Source organism: Lonchura striata, chromosome 2 (assembly GCF_050655825.1).
Source record: "Lonchura striata isolate lonStrDom1 chromosome 2, ASM5065582v1, whole genome shotgun sequence".
NCBI classification, from domain to species: Eukaryota; Metazoa; Chordata; class Aves; order Passeriformes; family Estrildidae; genus Lonchura; species Lonchura striata.
In genome coordinates, this window is record NC_140704.1 from 46,585,222 (window position 1) to 46,602,345 (window position 17,124).

At 39.0% G+C, this 17,124-nt stretch overlaps 1 protein-coding gene across 2 annotated transcripts in view; it reads left to right on the forward strand.

Moving 5' to 3' along the window:
• Window positions 1–17,124, forward strand: part of NPSR1 (neuropeptide S receptor 1) — a 143,454-nt gene that overhangs the window by 44,926 nt on the left and 81,404 nt on the right. For both annotated transcript variants that reach the window (XM_085573324.1, XM_085573325.1), the window contains exon 3: window positions 2,533–10,095. The gene's annotated coding sequence lies outside the window, so the exon portion shown is untranslated. The remainder of the gene's footprint in view (window positions 1–2,532; window positions 10,096–17,124) is intronic.

The window sequence follows — 17,124 nt, forward strand, 5'->3', positions numbered from 1 at the left end:
AGACTCTTTTCTGGCTACTATAATCCTTTCAGCTGGCACTTCAGAGGAGAGCTTATTTTTTCACCTTCTGAACAGGATGACAGATATATTCTTTGGGGTTACTGATAGGAACAACCTAAGAAAAAAAAGAGGGGAGGGGTGGTGGTGGAAAGAAAGCAAAGTAACAGACTGAAGATGGTGTCTCCCAATAATTCCTAGCTGTCCATAGGCACTTGGCTACCTCTGTGCTGTTTCTTTCACTGTTGCTTTGATACTCAGGTGTTTATAAGTGTGTTCTCATGAACACCTATCTTCAATAATTTTTTCCCCAATTGCATGCACTAATTACAGCAGCAGAATTGTGAAGAACATTGGCTAAATATAAATTATGGAAGGGAATTAAATACAGCTCCCAGCTGAGCTTAAATTCCCAAAAAGTCTTTTAATGTGTTCATCTGTTTCACCACTTACCGTACTTGATAATTTTATCCTAAGCTATATGTTTTCTTGGAGTTCATCCTATTGCAGACTTTGTAGATATCTTTGCTTTGTCACAAAGCTCATGTTCAGCTCTCTGGCAGACATCTTGCCTTTTATTCCAAATAAATGCAAATTTGCAATCTTTACTGAACCAACTTCTTAGTAACATTTCTCGGTGTCCCTGTCCTAGTCTCACCAAGTACTGAAATTGCACATGGTAACCCTCATGTCATATTAGTAGAAAAAAAGGTTAGGCATCCATAAAAAAACTCCACTGTATTAATAATTCTGCCACCCAGATGTTAACTTTGCTTGTGTCCCCTGTGTCTCACTATTGTTAAGTTCTCAGATGAAAAACAAGATTTTCAGAACTGATGGGTGCTTTCTAAATTAGGTGTGTTGAATTTAGGATGACAATTTAAAAGGAATTAATTCTCAATGTTTTGCAGCACTTCTTGAACAGTTAGACTGTTTTCAGGTTGCTCAGGCTGAACAGGGAAAATAGAAGTTTCCAGTTTTCTGCAGGTTTCTCAGACTGACATTCAAATTTCATTTGTGGAAAGCATTCCTCTCTCCCCTTGTCCTTATACAGTGGCTCCTGTGAGGTGAAGGAGACATTTTATTTTTTCATTTTTTTAGATACTTATTTTCAGCTGGATGATATTTGATTTGACTCAGTACCCCGAATTTTACTCATCATGTTTTCCTTTGCATTTTCAATGCTTTGTAAATAAATTTGTTCATTTATTCTTAATGTAGCTATTTTAAGAAAGCTGGTGGCATGCTGCACAAAGGGAAACCTGTCCCTGCTGTGCAAGTAATCTTGCAAAGATGTATTAGCAAGTGCATTTATAGCAGTGGTGCTCATGGAAGGCTGAGAGGGTGCAGAAGTCATCTCTATGAAGCACCTGGAGCAAGTCCCTGATGCTGAGTGACCAGTGCTGGATGCAGCAGCTGCTCACTGGGACCGGGGAGTCATGGGGGCTTCAGTCTGGGGCAAGAGGCACCTCCATGGGGATGGGGTGGGGGTGGGGGTGGACTGTCTGAGTCCAGTCTGGGACATCAGCCTACACCACAAGTTCCCATGGCCAGGCAGTTCAGAGCTGTGTGGAGCTGAAGACTGGCATTGCTACATATTAGGACATGGGGTGAAATGAGGTCTTGGGCCATAGGCAGAGGTAGGAGTTTCACCAGAAGAAGTCAGAATGGGACAGAAAGGGCTGTTCATACCCTCAAGACCCTGTCTGCAGCTCTAATGTTATCAAGAGCTACAGAGCCATCAGTAGTTTGGGATTTATAGATGTTTGTAGATAATATACTGACAGCAAATGAGGTTGAAATTTGCTAAAGAAGTTGTCCACTATTAATAACTTCCCTCGATCAAATTAATGCAATTCAGGATGATAACACATGGTAATCTCTCCTTAGAGACTGTTCTTGGCAAGGGATAGATGCATGTAGCTCTAGTTTCTCTGTGTGTGTGACAGGATGGGATGAAATAATAGTGGTGAGCTGCTTATATGTGGTTATATTTGTATTCCCGTGCTTAAATGAGCAAGCCCTTCTGCTCTGAATTTGGCATATTGGTGGTTTTAAAAGTGCCTTATAATGCTGCCTTTCTGAGTTTTTCTTGTAAGGCTTATCAGGCTACATGGCTTGTGCCCAGCTGTTGCTTTTTGCTGTACACTTCTGAGCTGCTGTAGTACTTCACCCCAGAAACTGCTGCTCCTTGAGCCCTGATAAAAGTGTCCCTGCTGTGGTGTTGCACCCATCAGAATGTACATTCATCCCTCTCAGTCTTGTGGTAAAAAAAGTAACACAGAGCAAAACAAATGGGTGCTCAGAGATGTCCATAAGGGACTTGGGTGACTTGAATACACAAAGTCTTCTCAACATTTGAAGGTTTCAGGGTGATCTCAGCACTACATGGCCATATATTTTTCAGCTGGGGCCAGAAGATGAGCAGATGTATGCATCTACAACTTCACTATGTATTTTGATTCTTTCTAGTCAAATAGATTGAGGGATGCTAGTTATTTCTGGTTTATTGCTTTGTGTTTATTCCTTTTCCAGGTGTGCAAGGAGAATCGCTCAAACTCCAGAAGTGTCTGCTTCATGTTACATCCAGCAGAAATGCCACATATCTGGCAAGTGGGTAAATACATACAGTACTTTTAGTTCTGTTTTGCTGCCTTAACAAGCATAGAGGCATTTGAAGAAAACCCCAAACATTTTGAGGCATAGCTGAATTCCAGCCCTGAAATTTCTGAAAGTTCCCAGCAATGAAGCTATGCAGTAGACATCTGGGTTGACCTAGGCTCTCCACCTGCATCAGTAAATACAGTGGAATTACAGTGGTGGATCTGCAGAGCAAAATAGCTGACAATGCAGACTCGACAGGAAAGATACACACATTTCACATTTCCACATTGGGGAAACCTACTTACAGGTGAGTTTTATTTGAAAGACACCTGCAGGACTGCTCAGCCATGTGAACCAAAATGTGGTAAATGGGAAAAATTGGGAAGTTCACTTCAAAAGGGCACTCTTGATCTGAACTAAAAGGCTAACACAGATGGACTGTAATCTTTCCCTGTCTGTCACAGTTTCTAGTAAGTAGTGTAGGAAACTGCTGCACAAATCTGAGAGCTCTACAGAGCTTTTATTTCTTCTCACAGTGCTGGCAAAGGTACTGTTTTTTCCAAGCTAAATGTCCAGTTATGGCTCAAGTACTTTATTTAATTGGTGATAAAACCAACTGTGTGTGTTGGGGTTTTTAGGAAGGCCAATTTGCTGCAGTCTAACAGCCCACACAGCCTGTTTGCTTGAAAGCCAAATTACTGGTTTTATTCAAGTATCATTAAGGGCAAGTGAAAACTGAAGGAATTTCTTAAGACACAGGGAGAAGAGAATCTGCATTAAATGAAATTTGCCAGAGGAAGAAAATTCTGGTTTATGTTTTCTGTGGCACTGTTTCTGCAATGAAATTTCCAAGGGGATTCTTATGGGACTGTAATCCAGCAACAAATGGATCAGCTTTAATTGTGTTTTCCTGTGGGGAAGAAGCACAAGCTCAAACACTCACCAGTGTCTCTTGACTGAAGCTTTCATCTGTTTTACACTGCATGTTTTTTCACCAACTGCAGGTGAAAAGATTTGAAGAAGTCTTTCAAACATGTAAGAGCTGAGGGAGGTGAATGGGGTGCAAGGATGAATTAATGTTTATATCCTGAATTTCCTGGAGTTTTGTGCATGATTACAGAATGTTTGTTATTCTTTGTGTGTCATGGCCTGGGTGGTGGGAGGAAGCTGAAGCCACTCAGTAGAATGTAAAATTGTTTCCCTTCTGTAAGTTCAGCAGGGTTTAGCTAATGACCCCTGAAAGCCAGGATCTCCTGGTGAATATTTGGACGGTTCAGCTGTGAGATGGTGGCTTGAAAAAGGTGAAGTCAGCTGGGAAACAAAAGGAATAGAGATAAGTAATCCAATTTCAGGGGTAGCTTTTCAACAGACAGGGAAGGAGCTTGAATCATGTGACAAAAGACTTCAAGATATTATCAGGATAAATGTGTAAACTTACAGTCTTTCCTGTGGATAGACTAAGCAATACTGGGACAATCACAGATGGGGTGATGAGTGGAATGAGGAGCCTGATGCCAATGTAGAGGACATAAAAGACATTGTTTCTCAAACAGTGAGACATTGAAAAGGACATTGTTTCTGTAGCCAAACAAAATAAAAACATAGTTGAACATTATCATGTCAATAGTCAAGAATGTTAAGCTCCCAACAAGAAGGACAAATCTGAGAGAAGTGATGAGGCATGTGAACAAATGGTTATTAAAAAGCCATACATAAAGTGAAGATGCCAATTGGAGACTGAACCATCAGAAGTGTGAGGTTCTGTACCAGATTTCTTTGAAATCTCTCCATAGTATTGGGGAAAAAAAAATCCATGTCTAAGAATGAGCTGGATAATTCTTTGTGAAAGGAATGGTATAAGGCTGTGCCTGAAAGAGGATACAATTATCCTTCAGGATGCTCCTTCAAGTTCTGTATTCTGACACAGAGCTGTTAGAAACACAGTGAAGAAAACAAAGGGAAAATTCAACTAATGTAAAAGCAGATATTTTTATAAATAAACAAGTCAATAAATGTGTTTCCTTAGGATCATGTAGTGAATGTGAAACACAATCAACCAACGTAAAGGCAGTGTTGTTATCTTTGCTGATAGAGGTGCATTATCCAGTACAAGAGGTCAAATGATTATTGTATTCTTGCTGTGCATTAGGTTGGGGTATATTCTAGTTTTACTTGCCTGGAGTTTTTCTTGAGATGTGTACATGTTGTAGCAATACTGTTTATGCCTGTAAACAGGAAGACTAATTATTACAGCACTATGGATGAGGTAATGGAGCGTGACTGTCAGGAGTGCAACCGGTGAGCAGATAACAGACTAATGACTGAGACATTGTCAGAAAAATGAGAGTTCTGTGCGAGATGCCTGCGGGATTGTGCACTGGGGATATGGAGGGTGGAAGTGGCCAAACACAGCAATTGAAGACACATGGTTTAGGGTGAACACATACTGCTGGTGATGACTGAGGCTCAACTGTGTGCTTAATGAAATGAAGTATTTTAAAAATGGGAAAGTACAGGATGCAGTGTTTGAAGATTTGATTAAATATATGCAGACAGGAGTTATCATCTGGCTGCTTTATTGGCTAGCTACATTTGGACCTTCCTACATGCTGTTTGATCAAACAAACATAGAATCAGAGAGTCACAGAATGGTCTGGGTTGGAAGGAACCTTAAAGGGCATTTAGTTCCAACATCACTGTCATAGACAGGGACAGCCTCCACCAGGCCAGTTGGTTCAAAGCCCTATCCATCCTGGCTTTGGTCACTGCGAGGCATGGGGCATCCACAACTTCTCAGAACCCAGAGCCTTGTCACCCTCACAGTAAAGAATTTTTTCCTGATATCTAATCTAAATCTGCCTTCTATCAGTTTGAAGCCATGCCCCCTTATACTATCACTGCTTGTTAAAAGTCCCTCTCCAGCTCTCTGGAAGGCCCCCTTCAGGTACTGTAAAGATGCCATAAAGTCTCTTCCCCAGACTGAACAATCCAAACTCTCTCAGGCAGTCCTCATGGGAGAGGTGCTGCAGACCTCTGCTCATGTTCCTGACCCTCCTCTGGACTCACTCCTACAGGTCCACATCCCTCCTATGTTTGGGGCTGCAGAGCTGGGTGCAGCACTCCAGGCTGGGTTTCATTACGGCTGAGGGCAGAAATAACTCTCTTGACCTCCTGGTCACATGCTAGATGTTGAACAAACAAAGTGTTTTAGGTAAAGGTGGTCTTGAGGGAAGACTGTGGTTAAATGGGATGGAGGAAGTAGGATCTATCTCTTGTCAGTGAGAGAGACAGATGATGTATCTATTGTAGCTAGTGAGTATGCACTTGTGAAAAAAAACACTGTTACATAGCTAAGCACCAAGAGACTGTGGAAATGGCATACCCATCAAAAGCAGACCTTGATGCACATTAATACGACTAGATTGCTGTAAAAGACAGCTTTCATTGTCTCTCAAGATACCTGTAGTTCTTGCACTCTTGGTGTCTTGAACCTCAAAACATACATAGAGCTCAGAGAAGATTGTAGAAAATTAATCTATATTGAAGAGGTCTTTCCATGATCAGTCCAGTGGAAAGTGTTAAAAACCAAATACTTAAAGTAGGATAATAACCTTTACCTCTGACACTAGAGGAAATATATCTAGCATGCACAGATAGGATTGTAATGATTGGAGTCAAACACAAATCAACTCATCAAACTTGTTAATGAAAGCTCTCCTCTGATTTAAATTGCTCAGTAATGTGGTCATGCGGAAATTTTAATGGGCAGCATGGCTTGTAAAAAGTAAATTAAAAGATGCAAAACTTTTGTCTCACATTGGCTACAGACGAGTCTAGTGCAGCACCTCAACAGATACAAGTTTCAATGTGGCAGCACTGTCCCAGTAGGGGCAAAACAGCTATTGAAACTGGATATTATTTTATTATACTGCAGTGGCCTTGTGTCTTGTTTCATGAGGCAGAGTGGCACATTTTCCCTTAGGGAGAGTGTTCCCAGAAGATTGCTGGAGAAGCCAGTCAGGAGTGAGCAGCTGGAGAAAAATTCAGCTGAGAATATGTGCCAAGAGCCTCTGGGCCAAGAGGAATATTGATAGAATCATAGAATGGTTTGGGTTGGAAGGGACCTTAAAGACCATCTAATTCCAAGCTCCCTGCTATGGGCGGGGACACTTTTCACTGGACCAGGTTGCTCAAAGCCCCATCCAGTACCATCCTATATTGTAGCAGAACTGTCAAGTGAATTGCCTGAGAAGACTTCTGCAGGTCTAGACTGTCCTCTGAGGAAAGTGAAAACAAGGGCTGTTTAGGCAGCAAACCAGGATATGTACTACCTGGATATGTATATCCAGCAAGTAGGATGCTGCTTAGCTCATTAAGAGGTGAGTTTGGAGGCCCAGGTTTGCTGGGTCCCACGTGCCTGGGGAAGAGGCACTTGCTCACCTGAGATAACCTTGGTAAGGCTGTTGGGATCAAAGACCAACCCTTTATCCAGGGTTCAGTGAGTCACAGCTTTTGAAGTTGTTATCAAATACTCCTCAGCTTGCAGTTCAGCAAGGAGTTAAAACAGAAAATCAAAGGGGATGCAGCTTTTGTGTTGGACCACAGTATATCTACCAAACCCAAGCCAGAAAGAAAATGTGTGTGTGTGTATAGGGAATAACATCTCAGATGCAATGCAAAAAATTCAACCTCAAAACTATCTTATTTGAAAGTTGGAAAGTGGGTTTTAGTAATGGTTTTGGTAGTTTGGGTTCATGGTTTTTTTTTGTTTGGTTGTTTGCTTTGTTTTGTTGGCTTTTTTGTTTGTTTGTTTGGTTTGAGTTTTGGTTTCATTTTTGTTTTTGTTTTTGTTCTGTTTTGCTTTGTTTGCAGTTTTTTTTTTGTTGTTTTGTTTGTTTAATGGGATTTTTTCCCTTTAATGCCATCTAGAAAAGGCTGCTTTCTTCAGCTATGCTAGGAGTGACAGATGCAATAGAGGCAATATAGAATAGTACCAGACCCCCCCATTTGCCCTTGAGGTGCACTTCTACTCAATCTACTACCTTGGCCATGTAAGGGTAGGAGAAATCTTGTGTACAGCATTGGGATTTGAAGTGGAAGGACCATTTATGGAGATCATTCTGCAGCATCTCAGGCCCCTTTTGTTATGAAAAAGCCACATTGCTATCCTTAATTCCATTCTGTGCAAATGTAAACAGCCACCTCTCCAGCCTCTGGTTAATTCATTAAATGGTGCTTGCAGCATAAGTTACAGCATCAGTTGAGCTGCAGTAAGGGAGAGAGTGGCAAAAATCCCCCATTTACCAAGCATGTTCCCAAGAAGTATAACAGTGATTAAGTAAAAAAGCAAAATCAGTAGTTAAATGCAGGAACCAGTCTGTGAAAACTCACTCAAATACATAATCCTGAGAAAACTGCTGCACTTTCTTTCAAATCCCAAGTATCTTCTTCCCTCAACAACATATTCTCAGTTAAATCCATATCCAAGAAGGATGCTGCAGCACAAGCTTTGTTTTTAATGGTCACCTCTTTGTATTTCATAGTCGCTACTACAAAAAGTGCAGCAAATTTCTTCCTGTGTCCTCTCCTTGATTCGGCTCACTCTAAGTGTTTACAAATCATTATCATGCAAAAATAATTGACTCAGTGCTATTAGGACTTGAAACTTTGAACAAATGCTGAAATTACGAACACTTGAAATGTATAAGAATAGTGACAATGGTCATTATCATCAACAAAACTAAAGGGAAGACAGATTTTACCGACTGAGTATTTTGCCTCAAGACTAAAGAAATAAGTGTGCTGTTGCAGAACGGAATGTTCTCTGGGCATAAAAAATGATGCATTTTAAAATAGAGGGGGGTGTTTTCCCTCTACATGTCGAAGTTAAAATTAATGCAATCTCTCATAAAATTCTTATGGTGTGATATATATGTCTCCTTAAATACCATACTGTATTCACCACACTGTTCTCCTATATTCCCTTCTGTCTTTTGCAGGGAAGAAGCCACCATGTGCAATAAACTGTTCATGCAGTTTGGTGGCTGTACCACACATTTTGGTAGCTTCTGTGTGTACTTATCTGTGTATATCCTGGGTGGCCTTTTGTTGCTTAGGAAAATGGACAATCATCCCAGCAGGAAAAAAAACATTCTCCTTTGTGGGTCCTCTGTGAAGACAGCAGTACTTTCTGTAGCTGCTGTTCATGAAGTTGTAGGATCTTTATATCTTGGACACATCCAGTGCTCTGAGATGTGTAGGTAGTTGGTGGACTCAAAAGGTAAGAACTGGAAAGATGTACAGTGTGATTACAGGTTTTGGCTTTTTTTTTTTTTTTTTTTTTTTTTTTTAAGAAAATCAAGCTAAAAACCCTCTTAGTTTGTCTTACAAGTAACATTTAAATTAAAGTATTTTTAAGCAACATTTTGAGCTCGTGGATTCCTGCCATGTTATAAAACACCTGACTGCAACATAAAGTGATCTGAAGTACATATCCTGAAACAGAAATGAGCATAGGATAGCACCTAAGGAATAAGTGATGAAGCCTGCTAACACAACAACAAAGACTCTCTGATGTGAACAGTTCTTTAAGGAACCTCATGGTATTTTATTAAAAGGTCAGCTGTAACCATTGGGTTGTTTCTTCTCCTGAAGCTTTATAAATGTCATTGGACAAAAAAAAGATAAAGAGCAAAAACTGTATGAACATATGCATTTCATCATATGTTTATAGTGGTCACAGATAGTAGTCATACTCTAAAATCTGGCCAATGGTAACACAAAATTCTGTCTAACACACACATAAATGAGAGACATTCTTTGCTCAGAGAACAAAAATAATGACATCACAGAATCAATGTTAAATATAGCTGACCTTGAAAGTACAGTTTAAGAACTGAAATTTCTTTCAGTTTTAAGATTTCATGAGCTTTATATAGAGACCTTGATGCTCTGAAAAAAAGAATCCAGTCAATGCATTGCAGATGAACCAAATCTCAATAAGCAAGAAGTGACTAAGTCTATGATGCTGCTGCTGGAAAGATGCAACTTGGATATATCAATTACCAAAAATAATTCTGTCTAGTCCAGCTGTCTAGCTATATATGCATATGTTGCTGCCATTCAGTATTATGAGTCTTTTTGAGGGGTAAAACAACTGAGCAAATAAAAAATACATTCTATCAGACTCCTTAATTTTTCCTATTAATTTCTCAGGTACATTTTCAGTTGCTGAAGTCTGTTTCTTGTGAAGTTTAAAAATAGTCAAAAACCTGTAATATTTCCATTTTAATTTCCATCTGTTAGTTGAATGGGGACTGAACCTGAATCCATTAAATAAGAATTAACTAAAATCTCTGTTAAACCTAAATAAACCTAAACCTAAACTCTTTCCTCCCTTATTTATAATCCTAGCCTCTGAATATCCTGGCTCAAGACATCCTGGCATTTATTGCTCTCCAGTGGAAACTGTTTGCACCCTTTACTTCGGTAGAGGTAAGATGCCTCCTGTGGCTTTCACATATGCAGTTCCACCGTGCAAAGCTCTCAGAGCATTTAACAAACCTTTCATAACTTTCACAGATTTAACAAAGTAAACATGTCTTTACCTTTTCATTGGAACCAAATTAACTTTGTGTATTTTGAGATTCCACACCTGTAAGTCCTTTGCTTGATCATACCAAAAGGGTATGTGTGATATGTGTTGTGGTTTAACCCCATCTAGCAGCCAAGCCCCATGCAGCTGGTCACTCACTCCCCCACCAGTGAGATCAGGGAGAAAATGGGAAATGTAAAAGCTAGAAAAACTTGTGAGTTGAGATAAAGGCAACTTGATAGAGAAAGCAAAACTGCACGCACAAGCAAAGCAAAGCAAGGGATTAATTCAGAGCTTCCCATGGGCAGGCAGGTGTTCAGCCATCTCCAAGAGACCAGGGTCCCATCACAAGAAAGGGTAACTTGGGAACACAAATACCATCAATCCAAATGTCCTCCCCTTCCTCCTTCTTCCCTCTACTTTATGTACTGAGCATGATGTCACATGGTCTGGAATATCCCTTTGGTCAGTTTGGGTCACCATTTTGGTGCTGTCCTGGCTCCCGGCCTCCCATGCACCCTCAACTTCTCAACCAGTGTGGCACTATGGAAAGCAGAAAAGGGACTGTGTAGTCCTTGCAATAACAGCAATAAAAAAACCTGTCTATATTATCAACCCTGTGTTCAGCACAAATCCAAAACACAGACCCATACCAGCCACTGTGAAGAAAATTAACTACTCCAGCCAGAACCAGCACAGCATGAAAGGGATTTGGTTTTCTTTGGTTTTCCCTTTTCTTGTGGTTTTTTTTTTTTGGGGGGGGGGTTTTGGTTTGTTGTTGTTGTTGTTGTTGTTGTTGTTTTTTTGTTTGTTAGGGTTTTTTTGTTTTTTGGGTTTTTTTTTGTGTTTTTTTTTTAATTTTTTTAAATTTATTTTTTATTTTTATTTTTAATCTGGGCTTACTTGTGACCTTGTGCTTGCTTAGGGTGAAAAGAGGGCATTCTGTCTGCTTCCTTTGAGCTTCATTGTATACTGGGAACTATAGAGATGTTTTCTCACTGAACATCTGAGACTCAAAACTTGCACAGCCTTGTGTCATGTAAGCCCAGACAGTCTGGTTAACTGGACAAGGAAGGAAATTCTTGGAAGTCTTGATTCCAGATTCAACCAGCTGATCAGAAAGCAAGATGCCAAAACTTTGAACTGAGTGAAATAACTGTTGACAGTGTTAAAGAAATGATGACAGACCACTTAGTGTTAAAAGTTGCTGACAGCAAATATTTTTGTCACATTCTTTTGCCCATACCTTGGTGGGAAGAGAAAGAATTAGAGGCACATAGGAATATTCCATTGCAGAGAAATTATGAAAAGGTTATGTTTGCATCTTAGCAACTCATTTCAAGATTGATGCCTAGCTGGAGGGTAGCTGTTGACTTATGGCAGTATTGACTGCAGCACTGAATTTATGTTACTTGGCAACGGTAACGCACATTAAGTAGGAATGCAGCACACCTCCTTGGCTGGGCCAGCCTGCATCCCTTTAATCATGCACACCAGCATGTGAGACAGGTTGGATCTGTGGGTTCTGCCAAATTCATAGTAAAATTTAAGTGCAGATGCCTCTCACAAAATTAAAGGTTATTTTAACTATATTTATGGTCCAGAAATACTTGTCATAACATAGGGAGGACCCTTACTTTTCTTTCAAGGACATGAAATGCTTAGCACATTTGAGCTTATAATGTTTCTCTGCAGTGCACAAGGCACTGAGCAACCCAAACTCTCAGGATACAGCTGACCTTTCGTGTGCTTTCGCCACTTTGGAGGAATTTGTCCAGTGCAGCTGAGGAGGGAAAAGTTTCTTACAGTGATAAGGGACACTCATAGATGTATAAAGAAAGTCACATAAAAAAGAAAAATAACTCTAATTAAGAATAGCTGATGTTTACCAGTTTGTTCAATGAATTTTCCTATTTTTTGTTGGACCAATTTGCTTGGGTCCTATATTTTTAAATTTGTTGCCCGAAGTAACTAACAGCAAGCAAGGTAAGCTTTAGAACACCGACAATTAGCAGGTACTGCTCAAAAAGGAGAAAACGAGTCCCCTGCAACTCTAGGTGAAAGCAGATAGAGCAGGACGCCTCCACCCACTCTCCACTCATTTCTCTGCCTGTGATGGGTTGACCTTGGCTGGCTGTCATTTGCCCACCGAGCTGCTCATTTGTTCCCCATGCTCAGCAGAGCAGAAGGAGAAGATAAGAAGAAAAAATCTCCTGGGTTGAGATAAGGACAAGGATGTCACTTATCAATCACTCTCATGGGTGACTCACCTTGGGGAATAGCAATTTAATTTACTGCCAGTTAATAACAAAGAAGGATAATGAGAAATTAAACATAATCACTTTCCCCCCCTCCCCACCTCAGTCTTCCAAGCCTCAACTTCAGTCCTGACTCTTCCACCTCCCTTTCACTCCCCAGGTGTCACATGGGAATGGGGACTGTGGTCTGTTGACAAATCTCCTTTTCACCTTCCTCCCCTAATACTGTCCCTATTTCATATAAGGTTCCACTTATGGAAAACAAACCTACATCGCCATGTGTTCTTCCCACAGGCTGCAGTGCTTCAACAAGGTCTCTAGCTTGGAGCTTTTCTAGATGTCCTGTTCTTTGGGAATGAACTGCTCCAGTGTGATGGGTCCCCTATGGGCCACAAGTCCTGCCAGAATGGTCTCTGAGCAGTCTTCAGAAACAGTCCTGGGAGAGGTGTTGCAGCCATGCACCCTTCTGGCTCCCTGCCATTGCTGGAAAAGAGCTGCCTGGAAGGACAAATAAGTTGCATCTGACACTTCAGATTGCTTTAGTGTGGCATTTAGAGCTATATAAAAAGATGGCCCCTTGAACAGAAGAGGAGACAAAATTCAAGAGCTTTAAGCAGTGACAATTGTAGCAGTTGAATGTATCCATGTCAGAGATTTCAAATGAGTGGGCAGAGAAAATAAATACCCAAAAAACTTCCACATGTGGTAGAGAAGGGGTACCTTGCCTCTCAGACAAACCTCATTTGAAAACATTTGAAAACTATTTAGTAGAGTTGTAGCCTAAAAGAGGAGGAGAACTGCAGTTGAAATGGAGCAAGGAGTGCAGAGCATTAACATTTCTGTCTTGTGCCATTGATTGAACAAACATACAAATAAATTACATTCTGACAGATTGGCTTAAAGCAGTGAATTTAGAGGAAATGGAAAAGGAGAGAATCATGACAAAATATTTATTTTGCATTTGCTCTGCAAAATGAGAAAACTATGTATCAGTTAAATAAAACACAATTTCCATTATAATTAACTAAGCTTCATTTGCATTACAATACAATGCAGCTTGAATACTCTGCATATATCCTAAAGATTTCATGAGAAGATCAGCTTTTAATCAGCTAAGGTATAAAGCTCTACAGTTACACTGAACCAAAGTTACATTGCCAAAGCTACTCAGTGGAAGTTTTCTGAATGCCATTCCTATTACTCATTCATTAAAAAGCATTGGCTTTCATTAGAAGAAGGATTGAGCAAAACACTTCAAAAAACAGAAACCTGATGATTCAATCTGGGGGATCAAAGTATCAGAATTTCTCGAGCTTTTATTGTATTATTTCAACAAAAGTTAGTTCAGTTTAGAAAATCAAATCTTTTTTATTTTACTTTTTTTTCAAACAAAGAATAAATATTTGTAGTTATAGTCTGCATGTTTGATCTTATGAAGAATCTCAGCAAATAAAATAATAGGAGCAAAACAACTGCTGTGACACACTAGTTTAAAATGCATTCCCACTTCGAGTTAACCAGGAACACAGTGAGAAAAGGAGGTAAAAATGAAAAGGCCCCCAAAATAAATATAATAGTAAAAACCTGATAATAAAAGGTGCTTCTTTAATATATTCTCAGGCTAACACAGGTGGTGGAAAAAACTGTTTGAAAAAATATTGGAAATATGATGTGATTTGACAGAATCCATGTGGGTATTTTTTGCTTCTTTTCTGCAGAAGGGTATTGCTATGTAGGTTTACCTTACCTTAAAATGATCTCCAGTTTGAAGCTTCTAAATAAAAAGACTGGTTAAAACTACTGCAAAGATGATGCTTCATGATATTAGATTTAGATTCAATTTTGAAGTTATGACTAGATAGCTTTTAAATTAATGGAAAAAATGCCAATCTATTTTAAAAATAATCTGCCTTTTTTTGACAATACTGTTTTCACTGTACTCTTTCTTACCCTCAGACTGACTTCTCAGAAAGGAAGAGATCAGAATAGGAGAATGGAATAATAGTACATCTTATTCTTTGGGAAAGATCAGTGAACGAACAGTTATAGCCAAGCCACAAGGATAGGGAGAGAAAAACTGTCAGGACTGTGCAAAAATCTATAGCAAAATTAAAACAATTTTAGAAATGTTATAAAATTAATCACACTTTTTATCTTCTTTTTTTTTTAATTTCTGCTAGGTAATAATTTGTAATTGGAAAATTATTTATTATGGTGACAACTGGGCACCAATGGAAAGCAACACAATAAGCTGGTGAAATAACAGTGCAGTTGTTCTGTTTCTAGGCAAAGTAAAGGTCTTTGATGAAGAGCTCTGCAGCTTATGCAATTGATGTGAGTTCTGGGAAAGCAAAGTCATACTGGAATTGTCTTTCCCTGCTCAAAACTCTGTACTTGCCTACTTGCAGTGCTCTTGTGGGAACCTCTTTTTGGCCACTACCAACTGTAAAATGGTGGCATGGTGGCAGGGCAAGGGTTAAGAGGTGGAACTTTCTGATGTCCATGCTGAGATGCTTCACAGTTTCACAGCTGAGATGCCTTTCACAGCTGTCCAAGTACAGAAAGGATTCCCTTTCTCATCAGAGGAAGTGTTATGTCAGAGATGTGCAGTAAATGGACTGAGTGGAGGTAGAGGAGAGAATCTATGACAAGCACAGTTTTATCTGTTAAGAGCACTTTAAGTGGCATTAAAAGGTGCTTCCCAATACTTTAATGCTGGGTTTTGTTGAATTTCTTGAATGGTTAATTAATGTCTCTCTCTCTACAGTGCCTATTACTGTTTTAAATTCAAATAGTGTGTTGATTGTAGATGGAGACATTAGGGAACATATATATGTAAATATATATATTTATGTGTAATATATTATTTTATTAATATATTAGACATATATTAATAATTTATTAATATATTTTATTAATATATTAATATATATGTGTAAAACCTAGTGAAAAAATGTATCAATGTATGTCTAAAACCATATACATGGACCAGCACTAGAAAATATGCTGTTTTTTGCAGGATGGAATTGTCACCCTTCTGAATTTATTGGGAAGTTTTTCATATATTTCAGAAGGCTCTTTAGCTTTTTTTATTGTTAGAAGGTAATTAATATTTTAATTCTAGTTTTCCTATGAGATGCAGGTTAAAAAAAATAGCAAAAAGAAAACTATCCAAATGTATCTTTGCCCATGAAAATATACATAAGAAGGATGAGGAAGTTTGCATAAATACAGAAGACCTAGATGGTGTCATGGATTAAAATTGTTTGGTTTTTTTTGAAAGGAGGAGACAAGGTCATTATGAAAGTGATTTTGGGTAGCATAAAACATATGTTGAAACATGGAGGAATTTCAAATATAATTTACAGCTTGGATATGAACCTGGAAGTTTGCTCTATTTAGATTTTGACACAGGATGAATGGAAAACTAAATTGAGTAAATTTGAGGTGAATTGCTAAAGACGGAAGAGGAATTAGGAAAGCATGTCCCTTTCAGGGCAGGACAGAGAAATTCAATAAATAAGAATTACTAACCTGTCATATTTTTGCTATCAGCAATATTCCCTCTAAAAACCAAACAGTTCTATAATGATCTCTAATATTTCTGTGCTGCTTTTGGGTGAAAACTGTCAAATATGTACATACGTTGCAACATTTAAATAAAATGGCACCACATTTAAAATGTGTCCTGAAGTGCAGCTGAAGAAAACTACAATAATGTTCTTTATATTTGAAGATAAAACACTATTTATTAAATTAAAATCAGATGCATAAGGTATGTCCTACTTGCAGGAAGGTTAACTGCTGAGAATAGTGTCACTTCACCTAGATAAATTTCAATCCTGTTAGGACTGCCAAGCACAGACTATTTTTACAGCTTGGTATGAATAATAAATGGGTGGTAAAAAGCCCCAGATGGGGGCACAGGAAATCTCATGGTCTTCTCATTGCACTGTGTTGTTTTGTGCAGCTGTTCAGAGCACATAAAAATATCTATCATGCGGTGTTGTGTTGTACATCACTTCTGTTGTGTCGCTGTAATGGGCTGATCAAAGCACCAACTGGTGGAGAGGTAATGTCTGATAGCTGAAGTGTAAACCTTTCTTTTCATCACAAAAAGCTCTTCAGAATGCTGCTCTGGGCTGTTTTTAGGGTTGTGGACAAGGCTGTGGGCTTTGGTGGCTGAAGTCCTATAGATTCACACACTGAATGAAGCAAATATTGCTGAAATAATTTTTAAATTTGGCTTGTTGTAATTGCAGGTGGAATGAGTTAACTAGAGAAGAATCTAGCATACAGAAGATGTGCAAAATTGCCCTGAATGTGCTGGTCTTTAGCTAATTGTCCACAGGAAACTGAAAATGTGTTAATCCTGCAACTACTTGGTCTTTACTGTTCTTTAACATCGATATCAAGATCACTGATTTTAGCTGATATTGGAATAGTAGCCTAAAACTTTCTGAAATTAATTTAATATAGAAGTGTAGGAAAAGCTGCTAACAGAAATCTTACTTGGAGGCTAATTCTGCTCTGAAATACACCCGTTCTTGCATCCTTAGGTGTTGTGTCTTTGAGGGGGAAAAGGTTGCTCATTTCATATTACTTACATGGAGCAGGATGTGCTTTCCTTAACTGCAACCAGAACAGCAAGGTAATTGCAAACATTTTCAG